The following is a 24,033-nucleotide window of genomic DNA, read 5'->3' as shown; positions in this document are numbered from 1 at the left end:
AAGACTAGATTTTAGGCTCTTTTGTCCAGGAAAAGCATCTTCCCCTTTGTAGAGCTGAGGTAAAAAAAATTGACAAATTCCAAACATGACAAAAATCTCTACTGTAAATTATGCATTAGCTTTCTGTGCAAAGTCTTTCAGGTGACAGAGAAGCAGATGGTTTTTGAGTCATGCGTACATACGTTTCTCAGCACAAGAGGTTCCTGTGGAAGCTTCTAGGCACAAAGAACATAGAAAAGATCAGATAAAATCCTTTCAAAGAGGAAGAGGTACAGATGTCATTCCAGTGACAACTTAAAGAAAATAATCAAAACCTGGAAAAGATAATTCAGCATATATTTAAAGCTGAAAAGCGGTTTCCTGGATTGAGACACAAATGAATATATGAGGCTTTGTGTCTTTCTTTTTAGCGGTTTTTTGAGCACAGGAACACCTGAGAATATACTCATAAAATGACAGCAAAGGTCCCATACAGGTACAGGATGACTCTAGAGGTAAAAACACAAATACAAATGTTCGAGGATGGTCAGTAAAGAAATGCAACCCTGAGAGCTTGCTTTAAGGCATAACAAAGAAGCCACAAAAAAGGAAACAAAGAGCTTATAGATATAAAAGATCTCCTATATGGTAAAAATGCAAACAAAGAAAAAAAGAGGAATAAAAAAAAACCTTTTGGAAGACTGGGAATGCAGGAAGAGTAGAGCAAGAAGAGGAGGTGCCCCTGCACTGTGACAAGCTGTCATCCAAGCTATAGCAGCATCGTTCCCAGACAACACAATTAAACACACCACAGTGCGCCCTCACTCCATTCCTGGGAAGAAGCAGCTCTGTCCTACTGAAACTCAGCAACTACCCATCAGGTGTTATCTTTTTGTCTAGAATTATAGAATTGTTGTGAATAGATTTTTTTTTTTTTTTTTTTACACAGCTTTGATTTAGCAGCAACTTAGGTTTTATTAATAGTTTTGGAGTAGACCACAGGATTAGGTTGTGTAATTCCTAACAGCACTTAATCATCTGGCAATTTAATAAAGTGACTCAGGGGAATTTTCTACAATTGAATCAGCATCTTAGTTAAAGATTCGAGAATGGCAAGGTTCACACAAGACTCACTGCAGGGTTTCCTAAATCCAATCACACACGGTGACACACATATAGAGATACACAGATATGTAAAACCTCAAAGGCTAACCTATGGAAAAAATTTCCCTTTTCTCTTGTTTAGTGAACTACTCGGGTAGAGTGTCAGCATTCATCAACAGCCAATCATTGAATCTCTTGAGAGAAGTCTGTCTTGGCCGTTCTCTTTCATTGGGTTTTGTTAGCAAACAATCTTTGAATGCTTGCAAAATCTACCAAGAGGCATCCCAGCTCAGGGGAAAATGCTAGTGTCAGCCCACTGAGATCCCAGACAGCTCCATAGGAATCACTTAGGACTGCTATTTATAGGATCAGGAGATTATTAAGTTTTCTCAATATTTTTCCATTCTGGCCAAAATTCATGGTATTTTCTACCAGTTGTACAATTCCAGTACTTCCCAGATTGCATGGTCCTGGTACTGTTCCAACTCACTGCGCTTGCCAGGCAGCAGGAGCTCATTGCTCCAACTCACTGCACTTGTCACAAAGTCAAGGACACAATGGGAGTTTTCACCCAAAATACACGTGGCTTATCCTGAGATTACAGAGTGGGCCACGAGGGGAGAGGGAGGAGGACCTGCACCACCACAAGAATTGTGCACACGTGCATGTGTTAATACAGGTGTTTTTCTGCTCCAGCTTTCCCACACAAGGCAACTGAGACCACAGCAGTTCTGTCTGACTAAAGGCAGACAGAACTCACTTGGGCTTTTTTTTAATTAATTAAAAATGGAATGGTAAAAAAAAAACAAACAAAAAAACCACAAAAATAAAAAAAAACCCCTCCCAACAACTCAAAATAACCCTCTAAATATTTAAATATTTATAAAATGGTGTGAAACTACAGATAATAAGTAAATAATTAATTACACAAATACTTCCTAAAGATGCATTTCCTTGCTCAAGGAATTCCTGAAATGAAGCTTGGCAAATGCAATGAACCTATGAGAAGAACAACATTAATTCCAGCAGGTTCCGAATTTAACAGATTTCTACCTTAATACGAGATGGGAATTATTATTCTGTCACTCTTTCTGGAATGATATTAAGATTCAGATGCCGAGTGTGGCAACGGAGTGTGGAGTCTTGCTGTACGCCGAGCAGCTCCTCACGGCACCTGTTTACGATTGATTGCCTCATTATCATTTCATGCAGTAGGAGACAACACAGCTAAATTCGCCTTCAGAGAAAACTGAAAATTCACCGGGTTTCTTAACGTCACTTTCGTATGCAGCCCCACGTGCTGCATCCTGGGGGCTGGGCAGCACCACATAGCCATAACTGGAAGCTTTACTGCCCAGCATTGGATAGCAAAGTATTACATCAGTGAAGCCTTCAAGCTGCCAGAACAGCGAGTGGACATGGTAGAGCAGAGAAATAGGAAGTCATGCTCATACAATGGGTTTTTTTCTTTTTTGTTCCTTGGACAAGGTAAAGCTAACCAAGTGCAAGCATGGAATAATACATGCAGAGGAAGGAAGCAGGAATCATTGCATTTTCCATGTTTTCATAAATCATAATAAAACATCATCCCTGACTATTTTCATCCCTGTAGCTAGGAGAGCTCCATGCTGTGGTGCACAGAACCAGAGTTAGCGCTTCACAGCATGGCTTTTTGCTTCCTGGGCTAGTGACACAGTGCTGCCAGGCTGCTCACTGCCTTCAAAGCTGCCAGGAGGGCTTCAAGCACACTTCCAGGCACTCTCCAAAGTTGACTCAGGGAGTAACTTTGAGGGGTAGTCTCCTACCCTCTTGGAAATGAGGTTATTACAAGAGGAGCACCATAAGACAAAAAACATTGTGGAGAGATGCATTTCATCTGTACTGGCATTCCTCCTGGCAATATTTGCAACCCCTTATCTCTGGTTTTTGTATGCACACTGCTGAAAGCAAAATTTGTTGGTGCACAGGGAAAGCTTGGCAAATAATCAAATATATTCACCCAAAAGAGCTACACATAAGAACAGTGCGTGCAGAGACTGGTAACTATCACATGGAAATACATTACCAACCCAAGCCTCAAAATAGCAAATACCCAGTGAAATGGTTGTAGCACTGGAATATGTTTGCATAAATTATTCACAGAATAATTCTGAATATTGAACATGCACAAAAGGCAGTCTGGGAAACTCTGCACACATGCATTTTTCCTTTTTGCAGTTTTTTTTTTAACACTTTTCCTGCTGGTCACCTGAATTCCCTCTTTCCTCACAGCCTTTGCACACAAAGGTGTAACTGAGTGTCCGTTTCCAACAGCAGCCCTTGTAAGTCAGAGTGTGACCACCTCTGAACACTAAGACCAATAGTGATTGTGAGCAAAATGGCTAAATCAGGTTTCCTTCATTAGAACAATTTACTGACCGTTATTACCAAATCCTATTTGCTTGATGCTGAAAGTGCTTACAGAAAATAAATACTGAGTTGCCTTGTTTTATTTGCCACCAGTGCATTGCAATGGCTTTTGGTTGCCCAGATCCTCTGCTGCCCCGTCCTTATTCATCTGTCATTTGCCCAAGAGCTGCTAATGTCTATAAGGCAAGATAAAATACTATAGGTCAGAAAAGAGGCAGTTTGACAACATTTCCTATGAATGATTCATCATTATGCAAGTGCTACCATGCAACAATTTCAGTTCTTTTCTAGACTGAAGGGACGCAAGAAAAATATTCCTTTCTTAAGATTCACAGATAGTGAGGTTGAGGATTCTCTTGATTCATCACGACCAGAGCGTTTAATTCTATTCTGACAAGTGCATTAATTTAAGTCAATGCATCTTGGGTCTTGGGTGGAAAAGGTATGAATCAACCAATTTAGTTTTATTTATATTCAGCATTTAAAACCAAAACAAAACCAACCAAAAAGACCCCAAACAACAACAACAAAATTGTAGGCAAAACTCAAATCTTATACCACTTTTCCTCTACCGATTCTCCAGCACCAAGTAAATGATAATAAACATTTTGTACAGAGCTGTAAATTCTCCTACTAATGGTGTTCCCTGTGGTATTTGTGCACAATGAAATGAAGAAGCAACAGTGCTAGTTTGTTCTTGAAAGGAGAAGAGACTAAAAATTAGCCTCTGACAAGTATAAGCGTACAATCATATAAGGGGAAGGCGGCAAAACAGCAGAGGTCAAATGAAAGGAATAAGACGACCAAAACTGAGAGATTTCAGAGGCAGAAGCCCTCTGGTTTTTGGCCAGTAAAGCTCTGGGCAGGAAGTAATTAGCTTGTGGCCACGTGCAACCCTTATTTTCAATACTGAACTCTGTCCATTGTCTCATGATATATCTCCATGGCACAATATCAAGCCACACAGAGACCCTGAATGAACTCAGTCAAAGAGCTAAAGCAAATAAAGTCCTTCTGAGAAGTGTATTAAGAACATCACTTTATCCTGGCTAGACTGCTTCTAGTCCTGCGAGGATGACAGAATACAAATCTCTCAAACTCTAGAGAAAAATGTAGCCATTGCGTGCCACCTGCACAATACAGTATCTTTCCATCTAGACAAATTTATCATAGCCTTGACCAATGCTGACTGTTTCTTTCGTATAGCTGACTTACAGACCTAGTTGTGTAGAGATTATTTCAAATATTATGGGAAAAGAAATATAAATAGGAACAAAATCCCTTACAGAGTAAGTGAATCCACAGAAGTCAAAAATAAAATTCACCACTAATCTCAGTATTACAAGTAGTTTGCTTTTACAACCAAAAACATCCCTTCAAACAAGATGGAATGGTCAAATGAGCATCAAGAGCCATGTAGTCCTACTTGTGGTAAATTTATGATTTCTATACCCATCAGATATGACAACTTCACAATTGTTAGTACATTTATCAAGTATATGAATCATACTATCTCCATTTTTCAGGTACAAACTCAAACATCCCTCAGACAATGCCAAGATACTTAGCATCTAACCTTAACCAATTTCCATGGAAAACAAATAGGCATTATGCCTTGAAGAAACTGACGCTAAATTACTTCCCTCAGATCTTATAAGTAATCAGCTGCAGAACAGAAAACTGAATCCAATTTCCCAAGTTCAAGGCTGGCAACCAAATATCTCGACAAGTTTTCTCTCCTGTGTGTTAAAGCAGCAGCCTGGAAAGGAGTCACATGGTGTGCATCCATTGAGCCTTTGTAACAGTCAGTCAAAGGATCAATTTCTGCCTCAACATTTTCTCATTTTAAGCCTCAGAACTTGACTGTATAAATCACAAGATGCAGGCCTTACGGAAACAGCCAAAGCTGGTATGGAACAAATACTTTGTACCTAACTACCCGTACATACCTCCTTATCTCAAAAATGTTTTGTACCTGGCTCCAAGACTCCCTGCTCCCTACCATTGTGTAAGATCCATGAAGCAAGAAGGAAAAGACAAGAAAATTAATAACGGGACTTAACACAGACCCATACTCAACAGAGCATGCACACAAGGTGATGATGACTACTGGCCTTCATCGGGAGACGCCAGGTCGACCACCGCTGCCAGAAGGAGCGCATGTGCACAAAGAGAGGAGACCTACAGACACTCCTCTCTTGGCATGTGTGCCCTGCTAGGTCGAGATTGGCACATCTCCACAGGCAAAGGCAGGACACAGGTGTATTCACTAGCATAAAAGACAGCTCTGGAGCAGCTGAATTTGAGGGGACAGAAGAAGACAGAAGTGGGTGGACACAAAGGATCAGTGGGACTTCTTGCACCAGGCTACATGGGGAGAGGGCTTGCTAAATGGAGGAAATGCTTACTGTAGGAACTTATTGCCCAGAGTCACATATGCAAGTATTTATTACTACAAGAAATATCCTAAATGTGCCTGATTTTATTTTTAATCTCTTCCACTGTACAAGTTTTAGGGAACTCTATGCTAGCACAGCCCTGCCAGGAGCCATGATGGTGACCCGGTCATCTCTGAGCCAAACCATGTTTTGCACATTGTGAGCACAGGCACATGCTGGAGTGTTACCAGCAGCCCCACGTGCTTTGCGGTATTGCTGTTAAGAACAACTGCTGAGGACCTCCCTCAAGGGAGAAGGGGACTGCACAAGAGCAGCAGCCTTCTCAAGCAGACAAGACCTGGAAATTTGGAAGCAAATTAATCTTAGCCTCTCTGGCGTGTCTTAAGAATGTTTTCCTCTCCACAGGTCCTAAAAGACTCTTTTTCTCCATCTCCAACCCACAAGCAAGTCACAAGTAGAAAAACATTCTGAGGTGAACATTGATGTATTTTCTAAGCCTCCTGCCCCACTTCTACATGCTTTACTCAGGACAGTGATGTAACGCACCAAGGCTGGACAGGTTCCCCTAATCCCTAGGAATTACATGTAAAAATCCAATCAGGATTAGCTCTACCTTTCTCATCTCTAAGACAAATCTATGAGATTAGATTTGTGGGCTCTAGGAATAAAGTCTTTAAATTATCAAAGCCTTTGTATTCAACACAGAAATCTGTTCCTCAGTGAGTTTATAGGACTATTGAATAAATTCTGCAGTCAAATATAATCCTTAATTTTCAGTTTCCTGTTCCTCATCACAGCAGCAGATTTAAGCCTAATTACCTTATTTTTAATTGAATTCCCTTGTGAAAGATTGTAAAATATGAATGATTGCTTGAAAGTAGGTTCAGATATTACTTAGCAAGGGCTTGATCCCAGTTGAAATGGTGATTTGTAAATGGTGGGACGTTCCATGTTTTATAGAGTTTTTTTTCCCTTTCAGCAGAAGGCCCAGCCTATGAAACGACAACTTACTGACCTTGGATTCGAGATCTCCAGAGGACACAGAGAGCTCAGGACAGCCTGGACAGAAGCTATTTGCTACACACTCATGCCAGGAATGGAGCTCAGAACCTTTCTGGGAATGACAGGTTGGTGTCATTTCTGGATATAGAACTATGGAGTCTTAGTGAAACCACTGTATGGACCATTGAAAGAATATCCAACGGGATCGTGAAATTTGGCATGGACCGGGGAGGCATGAAGGGCATGTGAATAATTAAAGAAGGAATTGAGGGAGGTCTTTAAGTCTCCCCGATGTTTCAAAGCCAAACATTCTGGTTATTTTCACCACTAACATTGTGAATCCAGCATCTTACTTTAGCGGAGTCACTTTGGAACCAGTGATACGACTGCCTGAAGATGATGAAGACAATATACTCCAGCCATCCCGATCTAAAAGAATATCTGCTTATGGATGCAGAAGATTCCTGGTACACTGATGGGACCTGGGGGTGTTGGTTGACAGCCGACTGAATATGAGCCAGCAGCGTGCCCAGGTGGCCAAGATGGCCAGTGGCATCTTGGCTTGTATCAGAAATGGCATGACCAGCAGGTCCAGGGAGGATATTCTGCCTCTGTACTCGGCATTGGTGAGACCGCTCCTCAAATATTGTGTTCAGTTCTGGGCCCCTCACCACAAGAAGGATGCTGAGGCTCTGGAACGAGTCCAGAGAAGAGCAACAAAGCTGGTGAAGGGGCTGGAGAGCAGGTCTTAAGAGGAGCGGTTGAGGGAGCTGGGGTTGTTTAGCCTGGAGAAGAGGAGGCTGAGGGGAGACCTCATTGCTCTCTCCAACTACCTGAAAGGAGGTTGTAGAGAGGAGGGTGCTGGCTTCTTCTCCCAAGTGACAGGGGACAGGACAAGAGGGAATGGCCTCAAGCTCTGCCAGGGGAGATTTAGGCTGGACATTAGGAAAAAATTCTTCACAGAAAGGGTGATTGGGAACTGGAACAGGCTGCCCAGGGAGGTGGTTGATTCACCTTCCCTGGAGGTGTTTAAGGCACGGGTGGACGAGGTGCTAAGGGGAATAGTTTAGTGTTTGATAGGAATGGTTGGACTCGATGATCCGGTGGGTCTCTTCCAACCTGGTTATTCTATGATTCTGTGATTCTAAGCAGCTTTGTGAAGCAAGGACATTGCAATACTGGGTATGCTGTGACCACCACAAGGGAAGTGATCAAGGCAAAACCATTACGCCCAGGAACATCAGCCCACAAAGCAGTGATGAGCGCTGTAACTAGAGAATTGGAATCAACTCCTCACCAGCCAAGAAAGACACATTAGACATGCAGCAGAAATCTTAAGATTGCCGGAAGCTGTAAATCTTCCAGAATAAGTGGCTATCACGCACTACAAATGCTACCAGAGAGGTAATACTGGCTGGAAAATTCGTAACAAATTGGCAGAAGATTTTGAGGCCAGGAAGGCTGTAGAAAAAGGCAGAAGTAATATCTGCTTTGATTCCAGATGGTAAACTTCAAATCCCCAATTCTGATTTAAAATTGGAGAAATATTCAAGGGAAGATAGAAACTTGATTATCAATATGGCAGGAAGGGAAGTAGATAATGATTGATTTTATGTTCCAGATGGACAAATAATAATGCCATCAGGAGCGCTATGGAAATTGGTCTTAGAAGAGTTACAAATAAAACAACAAAACCCAAATAAAACCAAAACATACAAAAATAACCCACTGGGGCACAGATATTCTGTATAAATAATAGGAATGCAAATAGATCTCTCTGAACTCCCAATAAAAAGGGGGGAGTAGTGGTATTCATTAGTATTAACAGATACTTTCTCAGGTTGGCCAGAAGCTTTTCCTTGCAGGACAAATAAAGCAGAAGTCACAAGAGTATTGTTGAATGAAATTATACCTTGTTTTGGAGTGCCTGCAGTAATATTGTCAGATAGTGGTACACATTTGTGCTAAAGTGGTAAAAAGGCTAGTGAAATTTTAAGAATTGATTGGCAGTTACATTCTCCATACTGACCACAGGCTAGTGGCCAGGTGGAGAAAATAAATCATCAGATTGTTGCTGATAAAACAGCAATCAGCTAAAATTTGTCAAGAAGCCAATTTATATTGGTATCAAGCAGTTCCTTTGGCCTTGCTTAAGATTTGAACCAACCCAAGGTCCAAGGAAAGCATTAGCCCTGTACACCAATTGCAGTATAGAGGAGAAGATCTCACAGAATTAGGTGAGAAGTTGTCTAATCAGCTAACAAAACCAGCTGAACTTGCTTGAGAAACAAACAAAAAAAGCCCAACGAAAAGCAAAACTAAAAACAAACATACAAAATAAAAAACAGGCTGCATGGTCTAGAGATTTAGATCAACCCGTACATCCTTTTACGCCTAGGGATGAGTTTTCTGTTAAAGATTTTACAGGAAAACCACTGGGAGAACAGTGGAATGGGCTGTACCAAGTATTGTTAACAGCCTTCCGCAGCAATCAGGCGAAAGATCAAGTGAAGAAATCACTTACCAACCAGCGGACAACAGAACGCTTAACACCTTTAAATATTAAGGCTAACTAAAGTGAACTGTAAAGATGGAAAATTTTTAATATTATTGTTACATGTCCATTAGGAGGAGCCTTATTTTCCCATAAGTTGGATGCCTCTACAAACATTTGGGAAAAACTGCCTTGTACAATATACAATAGTATGGCCTTTTGTTTAAATGCTATTTTTTCAGTACAACATATATTTATTCCACATGTTTTGGGAATCTCCGCATGCATTCAAACTTTTGGTAACTATATGTGGTTGTCAAAACTGTCGTATAAACCTGAAACTACTCTGGCTTCCTTTTAACCGCTGGAGTAGCCGTGCCCATGAATTATAATACTTTAAAGAGATTTATTTGTAGGTATGCAAGTAGCCTCAATTATACCTCGAGCCTTGGAGGCCTTAAATCTTGAAACTAGACAACTTCAGCATCAGTTTCAGAAAATAAAACTACAATTGATCATCTGTTATTAAGACATCATAAAGGATGCTCTGATTTTGAGGGCATGTGTTGTTCCAATTCGACCAATCAGTTTCAGACTGTAGGAACCTCTATAAAAATTAGTATGGCCTTCTTAACTCCATACAAGAGTGGGAGGGTATAGATTTTTCTTAGTTAACTTCCTAGGTCCTAAACTTGCCCTGGCTGAAACAATTTTTTCTCAGTGTTGTAGCATTGGAACTGAGTTTTGTTAACCCGTAGTGTTTCAATGTGCGTTTTGGTATTGTCAGTGAACAGTAGAAGGTTCTGGAAAAGGACATGGAAAGGAAATCAGATCAGACACGCAGTAGAATCAGGAAAGTATTTTAAGAGAACTTTAAACAATAGGACCTGTTGTGACTCTTTTGCAAAAGAATTTGCAAAAAATTTGCAAAAGCCTTGAAAAAGGGGGGATTGAAATGGTGATTTGTAAATGGTGGGATGGAACTGTAATGTGTTAGATACAAGATTAACAACTAAGATAGTGATAACAACCCTTATCTCCTTGTCAGCCAGAGTCGTTGAGATTGACCAATTGGATATGGCCACACTTTAACGACTCGGGGTGGGGTTGATCTCATCTCCCCCTGGATATGCAATGAGGTTCCAGGAATGAAGCTTCTTTGTCATCTGGGGGGAATATATGGATATGGAAACAATTCTGTGTATATAAAGTTCTCTGATATCACTCACCAGCAGAAGCACTCTGAGGACATATCCTGAGTCTTCTCCAGCGCTGAATAAAGTGTACCTGCCTTAATGGTTAAATTAAGCTGTTAAGCGTAAGTTTCTTTGTTTCGCAGTACTACCAATATCAATGTTTTTGATGAGTTTTGGATCAGGCTCTGCATAAAATAAATTTTGTACAAATATTTAAATACATTCTGGTGAAGAGGAAGAGTCTAGAAAAGCTCCAATCTCCCTATACAAGCATTGCCTTAAGATCACCTTTGCTTCCTCAAAAAGATTTGAAAGGCTTTTTATTTGGAAACAATTTTATCCAACACGTGTGGTAGACAGTATATTTTCCCCATCACTCTGTTTCAGTTGTTACTATTATTATTAATAATAAATCATAATTAGTTGCTATGGAGATAATTAAGTCTGCAAATAAAAGATTATGACTGAGCTTCTGAGGTAAATAAACAGTAAGTATCATGAACAGATTAACCCTAAACTAGCAATGAATTTATTTCCATGTAAATTGTGTAATCAGAAAAAGAAGAAAAGATTAAAGAACAAACCACAAAGAAACCCCACAAAACACCCCCAAAATATCCCAAAACAACTAAAACGCTTCCCATATCCATAATTTTCTTGTCTTCCAGGAGACATCACATCTGCTAGAAAGTTTCGCTTCAAAATCTGAATATTTATTAAATTATAGCTATCCCAAAGGCCAAGCACTAACATGTTTGCACACCTCTGTGTTTACCACTGGCAGCTATGCTAGTCAAAAACAAGTACTAAACGTGTTTTGTGTACGCACAATTTCATGTATCTGCTTATTAGAAATAGGATTGCAGAGTTAGAGGCAAACATACACTTCAATGTTGGCTCAAATATAAGCTTCAGAATGTGAAAAAAAGCTTTTAGCTATGAATGTGACTGTATGAGACGGGCAACAATACTTTGCTTACACTAAATTGGGGGTTTCATTATAGTTAAGGAGGTTCTGCTAACAGACGCTTTATCATAAAGGCAGAAGGTATGCCCCAAAACCATAAGTATTTCTGCAAGTGAGGTGACAGATGGAGGCAAACCCTTGGGAAAAGACTGAAATCAACATTTTGATTAAATTATATTCTAAATGGAACTACAGAGAAAAACTTAGGTGTAGATGTTATACTAGGAAAAATCTCAAGCAACGAATTCAGTTAAACATTTTTCACTACACAGAGAAAAGAGTCTTTGAGTTCATTTAGGTATGAGTGGATAAAAGAACAGTTTTCTTCTTAGTCCTGTCTCTAAATTCCTTGTAATTGCTTCCAACATTTGTGCTATGTAAACAAATTCTCATTTACATTTTCTTTCATCTCTATTGCTGTTATTTATGATTTCAGGAGAACTAAAAAGCAACGAGATTTGGGTGTAGCAAGCCTTAAAATTCTCCATGATGGCCCCCAGGGCCTCCAGAAGGAAAAAGCTGTACTCTTCTGGAAACCAGAGGAGTCAGGGCCAGTGCTGGCTACTCATGGTTTTTGCACGACAGAAATGTCATTCCACATCCAGGATCAGGAGAGGTTTTCCCAGGTAGCAGCAAACTAGTGGAGACTGCCAGCACCCTATGTCCTTAAAGGGAGTTTGTGGCCCTCCTGCCTCATAGAGTTTAAGGAAAACATTCATCCCAATTAACTGTCTCTCCAAAGATGTTAACCATCTGTCATTCCCATATCCTTCCTTCCCAACTTTCATAATAACTCTTAATGAAATAAAATAGTGTCTGTCTCTCCTTCACAAGGTTGACTGCAGGTGGTTACCCTCAGAGTCTCATGTAGTATCACTTCAAGAACAATTCCTGTTCTGCTAATTAGACGATGATCTCAGCCCTTCATGAAAACAGAGACAATTTCAAAGTAATAAAGTCAACAGCTGAGATACAACAGAGTAAACTCCTAAGCAAGTTTAAGATTTTGAAGTTCAAAATAACAATTAAGATCTTCACAGGCAAAGACTTGAAAAGACTCTGTGAAAAGAGTCCTTTTCTTTCCCCATAGCCTAGTGATGCATCACTTTAAGCTAAAGACTATTTTGACTTCCCAGCTCATGGGCATGATACATGACTATCACAGCCTTGATTTTTCAAAAAATGTTCAATACCTGTAAATTCAGCTGAACTCAACAGCACCTGGATTTGCCTAGCTACTCTGAAAAGACAACCCTGCATTTCTTCTCTGAGCAACCTTTGCAGCACAAACCAGGATGAACAAATATATATAGACTGCAATCGTACCTTTAGAATTTCTTGACAAGGCATCAAAATACAATGTTCCAGCTGATAGCAAAAATATTTTTTCTCTAAGCGAAGAAAGTCTACATCTGATCTTTTATTCCAAATGTAAGCATTTTTTTAATTATGGAATTTCTTGAAAAAAAAAAAGATTTAAAATGGAACCTCTGATTCCTGCCCAGCTCTACTCTCTCCAGCCCTGTTCCTGCTCCAGCATGAAACCTAGGAAACCCAGTCATTGCCATACTCCCACTTTGCATCTTATGGTCTTGCCAGGTGGCTCCAGCTGTGTTTTGTGCTACAGAAAAAGAGGCTCAGCTGCTTCTATCTCTGAGCACAAAGACTGATAGTTAAGCACATTCATCTGCATTAGAGATTTACAATTGCCTTGGTATAGGATCTCTATTCATGGGCCATTAAGCTTCCTTTTTTATATCTACAGTAGACTGGGAATTTTATATGACAAAAGGATTGCCACATGAAAAAGAAAATTTGAAAAGCTTCCCAAATATGTATTATCTTTGGGGGGTGGGGGGAAACCCAACACCTTTGCCTTTTGCTTTGTCAAAATATATGTAAACTTTTTCTCTTAACACCAGTCTGTGGTTACCTACATTTCCGTGGTTCCTTGTAAAAGCTGTTGCTCGGACAGCTAATGCGCATCCGCTGCCACAAGCTGAGCTCTTTGGCCAAACTGACTCCCTTAATGAACCATTACTTAGGACAAACGCAACGTTAAAATACTAGAAGTCCTCAAAAGATTAAATACCTTCTCCCTTCAGACCTCAACCCTGCCATCTCACTGTGCTTAGAAAGTTTTGCACTTTACAGAGCTTTGCTTTCACCGGTTGTTTTCAAACTACACCCAAATGGGTTTGGTGGATGTTGGATGACACCTGCTTAGAGCCTTCAGTACTAAATGGCTACAAAATCTGATCCATGACCAAGCTTTCTTTAGTACACTAGCAAGCCATGTTTACATAAAATCATAAAGTGATTAGCTTTGGAAGTGACGTTACAGATCATCCAGTTCCAAACCTCAGCCATGGGCAGGGATATGTCCCACCAGACCAGGATGCTCAAGGCCCCATCCAACCTGGCCTTGAACACCTCCAGGGATGGGACAGCCACAGCTTCCCTGAGCAAGTTGTTCCAGTGCCTCACTGCCCTCATAGTGAAAAATTTCTTCCTAATGTCTAACCTAAATCTTCCCCCCTCCAATTTCAAGCCATTCCCCCTTGTCCAATCTAAATGCCTTTGTAAAAAGTCCCTCCCCAGGTTTTTTGTAGGCCCCCGTCAGGTACTGGAAGGTCACCAAAAAGTCTCCCTGGAGCCTTCTCTTTTCCATGCTGAACAACCCCAACTCTCCCACCTGTCCTCATAGCAGAGGCGCTCCAGCCCTCTGATTATCCTCATGGCCCTCCTCTGAACCCCTTCCAAGAGTTCCATACCCTTCTTATGTTGAGGATTCCAGAACCGGACACAAAACTCCATGTAGGGTCTCATGAGAACAGAGTAGAGAGGGAGAATTACTTCCCTCTACCTGCTGGCCACACTTCTTTTGATGCAGCCCAGGATATTGTTGGCTTTCTGGGCTGCAAATGCACGTTGCTGGCTCATGTTGAGCTTCTCATCAATCAGCACCCCTAAGTCCTTCTCCACTAGGCTGCTCTCAATTGTTTTGTCTCCCATCCTGTATTGAAACCATGGGTTACCCCAACCCAGGTGTAGGACTGAAAGAAGAGATAATTTGTTATAAGTTTCTAACCTATTATAAATTTGAATATTATGTATAGTTTCTGTGATTTTAAAACTAAAATATAGGATTAGCCTAAGCAATCCTCTGCCTGGAGACTTACACTTACATAAAGAATTTATACAGGGCTGTAGTGAGAAAGAATGGGAAGAATGTGACTGTATCTGGTTAAGCTAGATAACATGGACTGGTGCAATGATAAGGGGAAGTAGAACAATAATAAGGGGAAGAAAAATAATGATAAGAGGAGGAAGACCAGGTGTGGCCTTGAAGAGGGGCCTGAAGCGACTCGTGGCATAACAACACCCAACTCAGAGTTAGGTGTAGGTATGCGCCCCTGCACGGTGTGCAAGGGAGATTTCTCCTCCCAGCTTGCACACCAGGTGTCATGCTTATAACTTAACATGGTTAACTCCTGTAGACTCAGGAAGAAGCTGAAAAGAAAAAAAACTTCACATTCAGGGAAGAGAAAGAGGGGGCATTCACACATATAGCAGCAGTTTTTTCTTTTTCCTTTTTCAAACTTTATTTCTGTTTCCAATTGTTCCAACAGGTTCTTCCCCAATTAGGATTTTGGTGAATTTGTTATATATAAAATTTATGCACTCCCAATTGTCTACCTAATTTAAAATTTAGGGGTTTCGAAAAAAATATGCCTTTTCGCTCTGGACAGTAGCTCCCTTTACTGTCATAATATCATCATCTACAGGTGTTAGGGCTTGATTTAAAACTGAAAATGTTGCCCCTGCACCTACTAAAAATTCTAGTTTTTCGTATTGCTTCCCTAGCTTTAATACAACCTGTGGATCTGCTAGGATACATTCCCCAGGACCCCGTCAGTCCTCCTTGACCTGAGCCTATATCCTATTTCCTTTCTTCTTCCTCCCAGTTACTATATACCTTCCAAACTTCATTCAGTAATTTTTTCTAAATCCCTGCTTTTTGCTGGTCTTAGCCTTTGCAGCTTTCTTCGAATATCCTGTGCTGATTGTCCCAAAACCAAGGAAAATAGCTGTATTCCTACTTCTGACATTGGATCCAGAGGACTGTGTCTCTACATGGTGTTCTGTCCTATCCTACATGCTGCACAATATCTTTTCAGCTTTTCTTTTCCTCCTTTCTTGTTTTCCATTTCCAATGCTAATACCACAGGCTCTTGTGGAGGTGTCAGTCCACAGTCCCTCTGATACTCCTGGTGATTCCGGAGGATGAAAAACATAACTGCATGTCTTACCTCGTCTCACTTTCTTTCTCTTCTTAGTAACAGCATTAACTGTAAAGTAGTATTATAGTTCAAAGTTCCATTAAGGGTCCACTTTTCTTCATCTAATTTGTAAAGGGGCCACCATTGGTTATAATATTTTGTAAGAGTTTTCTTAGTCTCTGTTCCCCCCTTCCAGCTATTTCTTTCCAATGTGCTAGAATGCAGCCTAGATCGAATCCTGCTAACATACAGAAGTTTACTCCTTTGTTGCTGTGCGATTGCTTTCCCTCGTGTCGTGATAACCCAGACCTGTCACTTTCACAACACCAACCATGATTTAGAGGGTATCTGGTTCTTGTCTCATTCCAAAAACTAGCAACAGCTAATGACTGCCTACACTCCTGGCAGCTAGGATACAAACTTCTTCATAAACGTACTTCAGAGGGAGTATCAGACCAACAATTTTTTTTTACATTTCACAATCACTGTCAGATGACAATGATTACAATGTGAGCATAAGAATACCAAAGGATTATTTCCCGAAATAACTTCCTCAATGTTTCCAACTCCAGCACCTCCCCCCACCTCAACTACTTTCACATAAGAATACCAACCAATTAGCTGTGCTACAATAAAGCCATATCCAGGGTGTGAGATGTAACAGTTTACTTTTCTGCAATGAATACACTCAAAATTTGAACAATATTTCAGTTCAATTTCTTATTTCCCTGTATGGGAGGTGATAGGTTTACAACAATTCTGGCATTTAATACATACAAACAGATTACACAGATGACAAATCACACACAAACCCAAGTCTTCATTCATCTCCCTAATTTTACAAATTCTTACACAACACCTTAAATGCTTCATCCATCTCTGGCTGTGCCCCTCACGGGGCCATGGAACCACAGATCAGGACTCTTCACTCACTTTGCAGTGATGTGCATCTCAAATGCACACACACACAACCACTCGTTTCACAGCTAGCTCAATATATCCATACTATGTTGTTTACAACCAGTCGATAATAACAGCATAAGTTGTTCACTACTGGATCCACAATTTTTCGATGTTATGGGTATTTAAACTATACATGGTACTAGGCTCATACAACACTTAAAATATGCACATGCAATAATTATTACTCCAAGGAGTCCATTACCAAACCACAGCCCATCAAAATAGCATTGGAAACTGGGCTTTTAACCAGACCAGACCCAAACCAAAACCTCCCAGGAACTCCTAGGGGAAGCAACACAGACTTTTTCAGCCATATGCGAAGTGTCCTTCGACAAATTGTAGGCATTCGCCCCCTTTACCTCACCTTATCTGCAAACAAATGGTTCTTGTCTGCCCCCACAGTGATCGCATGAGTGAGGGAGATCTCCCAAGAAAATCTCAGGCCATGCCAAAGACATCCTCCCTTCAGCCAGTTCACCAGCCAGGCAGAGTGTGTCCTATCTAGGGTGCTAAAGTCGACTCGCAGAATAATGACATCCAACTCAGAGTTAGGTGTGGGTATGCGGCCGTGCACAGGGTGCAAGGGCGATTTCTCCTCCTACCTCGCACACCAGGTGTTAAAGCCGGCACACCTCTATCGTGCTATATTATACATATGCGTCGGGTTAGTATACATATTCATGACTTCTCTGAGAAGTAGGTTGGACCTCATTATCATAAGTCTCCTCCTTCTCACACATGCATTCTTCCTAGTGGTATTGGTCGATGAGGGTCTTTGGAGATGAAGGCAAATAGTAATGCTTGTATTGAACTTTTCAACTTTCCTTCTTGCACATGACCTTAGACTCTTTGGGCTCCTCTTCAAGGCTGCATCTGGTCTCAGCTCGTTCTTCTCCCTCTTATCGTAGTTCTTGTCCTTGCAGATTTTGCAAGGTGCTGTTCCCTTCCTCAGGATGTTTTGTCTTGTTCTTTTTATCTCAGGGTCAGTTGTCCTTGCATCAGTCCTTGTTATCTGGCTTAACCAGATACAGTCACATTCTTCCCATCCTTTTTTACTACAGCCCCATTAAAATTCCTTATGTAAGTTTAAGTATCCAGGCATAGGATTGAAACTATACATAATATTCAAACTTATAATAGATTAGTGACTTATAACAAATAATTTCTTCTTTCAAAAGAATCTAAGAGCATGCACAAGAAGGAAAGCTGGAAAATTCAATATGAGGGAGACTGCCTGCCTTCATCCTCAAAGACCCTCCTCAACCACTACCACTAGAAGGAGTCTAAGAGCATGCACAAGGAGGAGGAGATTTATGATAATGAATTCCCGTAACTAATCTTACTAACCCAACCCGCTTCTTGGAAAAGTCATGACTATGTGTACTAGCCCAATGCATACTTATAATATAGCACAATAAAGATGTGCTGGCTTTGATGCCTGATGTACAAGCTAGGAGGAGAAATCCCCCTTGCACACAATGTATCACCGCATACCTGCACTCAACTCAGAGTTCGGTGTCGTTATTATGCGAGTCAGGACCTTGCACTTGGTCTTGGCCTCGTTGAACGCAAGCCCACTTGTCCAGGTCCCTCTGGACGATATCTCATCCTTCTAGTGTAATGACTGCACCACTCAGCTTGGTGTCATCTGCAAACTTGCTGAGGGTGCACTCTAACACCCTGTCTATATCATTGATGAAGATATTAAGCAGCACTGGTCCCAGTACAGACCCCTGATGGACACTATTTATCATGGGTCTCCATCTGGACATTGAGCCATTGGCCAATACTCTCTGGATGTGACCATCCGACCAATACCTTATCCACTGAACAGTCCATCCATATATCTTGAATTTAGAGAAGGATATTGTGGAAGACTTTTCCAAAAGCTTTACAGAAATCTAGATAGAGGATATCCATTGCTTTTCTCATGTCCACTGATGTGGTTATCCCATTGTAGAAAGCCACTAGGTTGGTCAGGCAGGACTTGCTCTTGGTGAAGCCATGCTGGCTGTCTCAAATCATCTCCCTGTCCTCTGTGTGTTTCCAGAGATTTAGCTGGAAACCCCCTAGAGAATAACTTCTGAGACCTTTACAATACTACCTAGAGCACAGCAAACCACATCAATGAACAAGAAAAACTCTACCACGTCCTAAGGTCACGAGCAAGTAGCAACCATGGTTAGCAGCCAGGCAGTTTGAAGGTAAGACCTTGAGGTTCAAAGCTGAGGAAGAAATTTTGACTCTGAAGTGAATCTCAGTTTAAATATTTGTTTTCTACTCTAAGGGTGCAAGTGTACAATCTGATTATACAATCCCATCTGAACTGTTACCTCCTCTGAATTTAGCTTCCTAAAAGCTAAATGATGAATCTCAATTGCACATCTAGTCTCACTCCTGGTGTCTGCAGAGAGACATAAGCTTTTCTGGGGGTGATTCAGTCCATCTATTAGGAGACGCTAGAGAAGATACTTTGATTTTTGGTAGATAAAGTTAGATCACGTGAATCTGGACTGATGGTTAATCTCCATCAGGCTCACTCAATGCAACTTTTAAAACTTATGTAGGGACTTAGTCTGTTTCTTTCTACTCCATCAGGAGTACACAAGTGTCAGGGCCCTGTAGGCACCTACAGGCTTTAATCACTCTGAATAGTTTGTAATCATCTTTCTTTGTAATCCTTCTCCCTCTACAGTCTTTTCCCTCTGGGGTTTGTCTATGTTCAAGGTCAGTACTATTACAAATGACAGTGGTGGTTTAGCCTTTGAGGTGAAGATGACCAGCCAGGTATCAAGCTGTACTAGCAGGAGTGTAGCCAGCGACTGAAACAAATTGATTCTTTTCCCTTTTATTTGGCATTCATGAGACTACCTGTGGAGGACTATGTCCAGTTTTGGGATCTCCAGCAGAAGACATTGCCGAACAGGAAGAAGTCCAGCAGAGGGCAATCAGCATAGGACAATTGTGTTCTGGCTTACGCGAGTCCAAAGAGGAGCTGTGAAAGTGGGTTTGTTCTGTCACAAAAGGATGAAAAGACTCACGGGAGATCTTATGGCTGTCTTCAACAACCTAATGGAAGGCTGCAGAGAAGACACGGTAATCCATTTGTACATACACAGCAAAAGCACAACAGGCAAAATTGGGCAACAGACAAGTTGCAAGAAGGAAAATTCCAGTTGGATATTAACAAACTTACCCCATCAAATGTGGTCAGTTATTGGAAGAGGTGCTCAAAGAAGCTGAAGACTACACCTTTGATCTCAAAACTCAACTGGACAACACCATGACAAACTGAGCGAGCTCATCATGCCATTAGCAGGAAGTAGGGCTGGATGACAACCCAAGGTCCCCTTCACAAGTGTCTGTGCACGTGAGGGTTCACTCAATTCCCCCTAAGTCAGTCTCAGACCTCTGCTAATTTCCATGTGAACTTTCTATCCATTCTATTCTAATGTACTTTGAGAATTAGGATAAAATTCATGCATGGGACAAAAGACTGATATATTAAAAAGTACTCAAAAAATAAGGAACATTTCAAAATTCCCCAACCAAAATATTATCTTGATTTGTTAATCCAATTCTAAATGTGTAAACTTATTTTTACTTAAAGAACACTTCTTTTGATTAAAAATTTAGAATCTGTGGTTGTTTCCAACTCTCCATTTTTGAGCTAAGATAGCACTGGGTGTGCCACTCCTATAGCCTCCACCAAGAGCCGTCTCTCCATATTGTCATCTTATTTACTGTTTGATTCCTTAGAATTGTAGCAGTCAACAGGATACTTAAGTAGTCATCCCTCCCAGGAATGGATTTCTGGCTTTGTTAACATTGAACTGTTTTTCTCACCTCTTTATTTTTTGCTGAAACAATGTACACACTGGGCCTCTGCAATCTCTTGGTAGGGTACGTAGGGGAGTGGAGGGGTAGATGCTTTCCTAATGTTTTGTCACTGTGATTATGTTTAATAAAGCTTCTATCTGACCTGTCTTAAATTGCAGTTGTGCAATTATGCACTTGGAGTCCCCAGATTCTCTGATATATGCAAATAAATATGAAAATGGAGGTGCTCAAACCTGTACAACTTTTGTACTTCATAAGGGCTTTCGCAGCTCACCAGTATACAAAACTCAAATGTGAAAAACTGGTTGCCCATAATCACAGGATTGAAACAAGATGGAAAACTTAAAGGCAGTTTTGCTTTCTACAACAGCTCCAGCAGTAAGGGGAGGGGAAGAAATCTGATAGAATCTATTTTGCATTCACAGAGGCATAAAGCAGAATTACTGAACGAGTCGAGAGAGAGAGAGAGGGAAGTGAATTGGCTGGACTGTGTTCAAGACAGTAATGGTTATGAATGCTAATGTTCTTGCTGCAATTCCCAACTAAGCCAATTTACTGTGATGACAAACAGTAATAAAACACAACGCTGCATCATGCTCCTACCATAACATCATGACACTGCACATAATGATTTAAAGATAATAACTTACTTCACAAAACTTTATTATGGCGCCTGTCCTTAAAGTATACCAAGAAGATAAGGAAATTCTCTACCAAAGCAGAATTGGAGGTTCACAGCCGTTTTCCTCTCAGGGTGTGACAAAATTGTACTTCTCCCAAAGTACATATTTCCTGGTTTAGCACTGTTGAATGAATTGCTTGCTTTGTGGCCTTCATTGCAGTCCCCCCTTTCAACAACTGAAAAATATTTATATAATCTCTCTGGCAGTTGCTTAGGTTACTAAATCTGCTCCTTATAGAATCTGAATCCCACCATCACAAGGGGTGCAGATTTTTTTTGCAAAGGTTTTTGTCCCATTATTTCTTGCTTTGTAGAAAAACAGCACATTCCACTCACTAGTGGAATGGATGCTCCTTTCTTCAGAGCATGGAGCTGTCCTATGGCATTTGAGCAACTCTCAGTGCTTGTTCAAATTCCCACACTGAAGTAGGGCAATGCGATCAGTTCCTGGAATTTTCAGAGCCTAGAGACGGCTCAAAGCTTTCTGAGTTTCTTCAGCAAATTTGACTAACAATTTGACTGTTTCATGCAAGATTCTGTGAAAAAGTCATCTAAGGAAACTCCTTTGTAAGCCCATGGATAAGATGCTAGATTCCTAGGACTACATGAAACGGAGAAAGCGTGTATTTTCTGAATCAGGATCAAGAGTCAGGTAAGGTTAGCTCACTTCCAGTTTGCTTATATCTATCAGCTTGTTTTCTTTCTTTTAGTCAAGATTTTCCTGCTCAGTTGGAATGATGGCTTTAATATCTTTTCTTTGGAATAGAAATACTATTATATTGGAACAAGATCATCTTATTAGTTCTGTCCAGAATATTTTGAAGATGAACCTCTCAATTACCAATTTATCACTTGCAAGATTGTTGTAGGTAAGCAATGTTTTGCAGATGGTTAACACAGGCTGAAATCTCTTTGCTTTTATGGTTTAGCCAGGCCAGAAAAAAATACAGTTGAAGGAACACAATTAATGCTACAATACAATAACAATAATAATAATGTAGTAAATCTCAATTCAAGACTGTATAGGAGGGGATTTTGAAGCAGAATAGATGTCACCCACTGACACCACATCATACCTACAAATACAGAGATGCACATGGCCAAGTGCATTTAAGCACCAAGCCTGCATGCCTCCAAAGTATCTGGCAACAATTACTTGCTCCTAAGGAGGAAAAGGTGTACAGTTATCAGGTCCTCACCACTTCTTCAGGACTCTTTCTCAGGTTGGTTTTGGATATAGGTACACTTCAGGAAGAGCAATTGTGATTCTTCATTATGTGTCACCTCTGAGAGTCATTTGCATTTACATACTGTTCCTTTTTCTCCTTAGAGGGTTATCTTATCTCTTGTCCTGTTTCTTTTAATGAGTGTTCTTCAGCAGGGTTGTTCTGAAAGACTGTATGTGGGTGGATTGGAATCTTGATGACCTGCTAATTTAGGTACTATCAGCACACCTCTTGTATGTCCCCAGTTTGGTTGTTTCTGTGGATGATCCCATATCCAGACATCTCTATTCAGGCTAGAGTGGTCCTTGGCCCACCAAGGGCCCTGCTACCTCTTCCTCTAGGTGAGCCCTGATATAAGGAAACTGTAATCTTGGATCATACTGGGTGCAAACAACTAAATCCTGAAGTGTGAGAAACCTCAGTATGGCCTTTCATCCCTGGGTTTAGAGATGCACTTCCGCCTTGGTTCTTGCCTAGGATTATCCCTAAACTGTAGAGGGTCCTTCTGCCCAGCCCAGTGTCTTGCTGGCCCAAGAACCTCCCATCACCCATGGGATGTCTCAGCAAGTTTGCAGACGACACTAAGCTGGGTGGAAGTGTCGATCTGCTGGAGGGTAGGGAGGCTCTGCAAAGGGATCTGAACAGGCTGGACCGCTGGGCAGAGACCAACGGCATGAGGTTTAACAAGGCCAAATGCCGGGTCCTGCACTTGGGGCACAACAACCCTATGCAGTGCTACAGACTGGGAGAAGTCTGTCTAGAAAGCTGCCTGGAGGAGAGGGACCTGGGGGCATTGGTTGACAGCGACTGAACGTGAGCCAGCAGTGTGCCCAGGTGGCCAAGATGGCCAGTGGCATCTTGGCTTGTATCAGAAACGGTGTGACCAGCAGGTCCAGGGAGGTTATTCTCCCTCTGTACTCGGCACTGGTGAGACCGCTTGTCAAATCCTGTGTTCAGTTCTGGGCCCCTCACCATAAGAAGGATGTTGAGGCTCTGGAGCGAGTCCAGAGAAGAGCAAGAAAGCTGGTGAAGGGGCTGGAGAACAGGCCTTATGAGGAGCGGCTGAGAGAGCTGGGGTTGTTTAGCCTGGAGAAGAGGAGGCTGAGGGGAGACCTCATTGCTCTCAACAACTACCTGAAAGGAGGTTGTAGAGAGGAGGGTGCTGGCCTCTTCTCCCAAGTGACAGGGGACAGGATGAGAGGGAATGGCCTCAAGCTCTGCCAGGGGAGATTTAGGCTGGTCGTTAGGAAAAGCTTTTTTCACAGAAAGGGTCATTGGGCACTGGAACAGGCTGCCCAGGGAGGTGGTTGAGTCACCTTCCCTGGAGGTGTTTAAGGGATGGGTGGACGAGGTGCTGAGGGGCATGGTTTAGTGTTTGATAGGAACAGTTGGACTCGATAATCTGGTGGGTCTCTTCCAACCTGGTTATTCTATGATTCTATCTCCACCTGCCCAGCCACCCAACTAAGCTTAACCACCATTGCCGTGA

This window comes from Phaenicophaeus curvirostris, chromosome 1 (genome assembly GCF_032191515.1).
Source record: "Phaenicophaeus curvirostris isolate KB17595 chromosome 1, BPBGC_Pcur_1.0, whole genome shotgun sequence".
NCBI classification, from domain to species: Eukaryota; Metazoa; Chordata; class Aves; order Cuculiformes; family Cuculidae; genus Phaenicophaeus; species Phaenicophaeus curvirostris.
Note: the sequence above shows the minus strand (reverse complement) of the source record.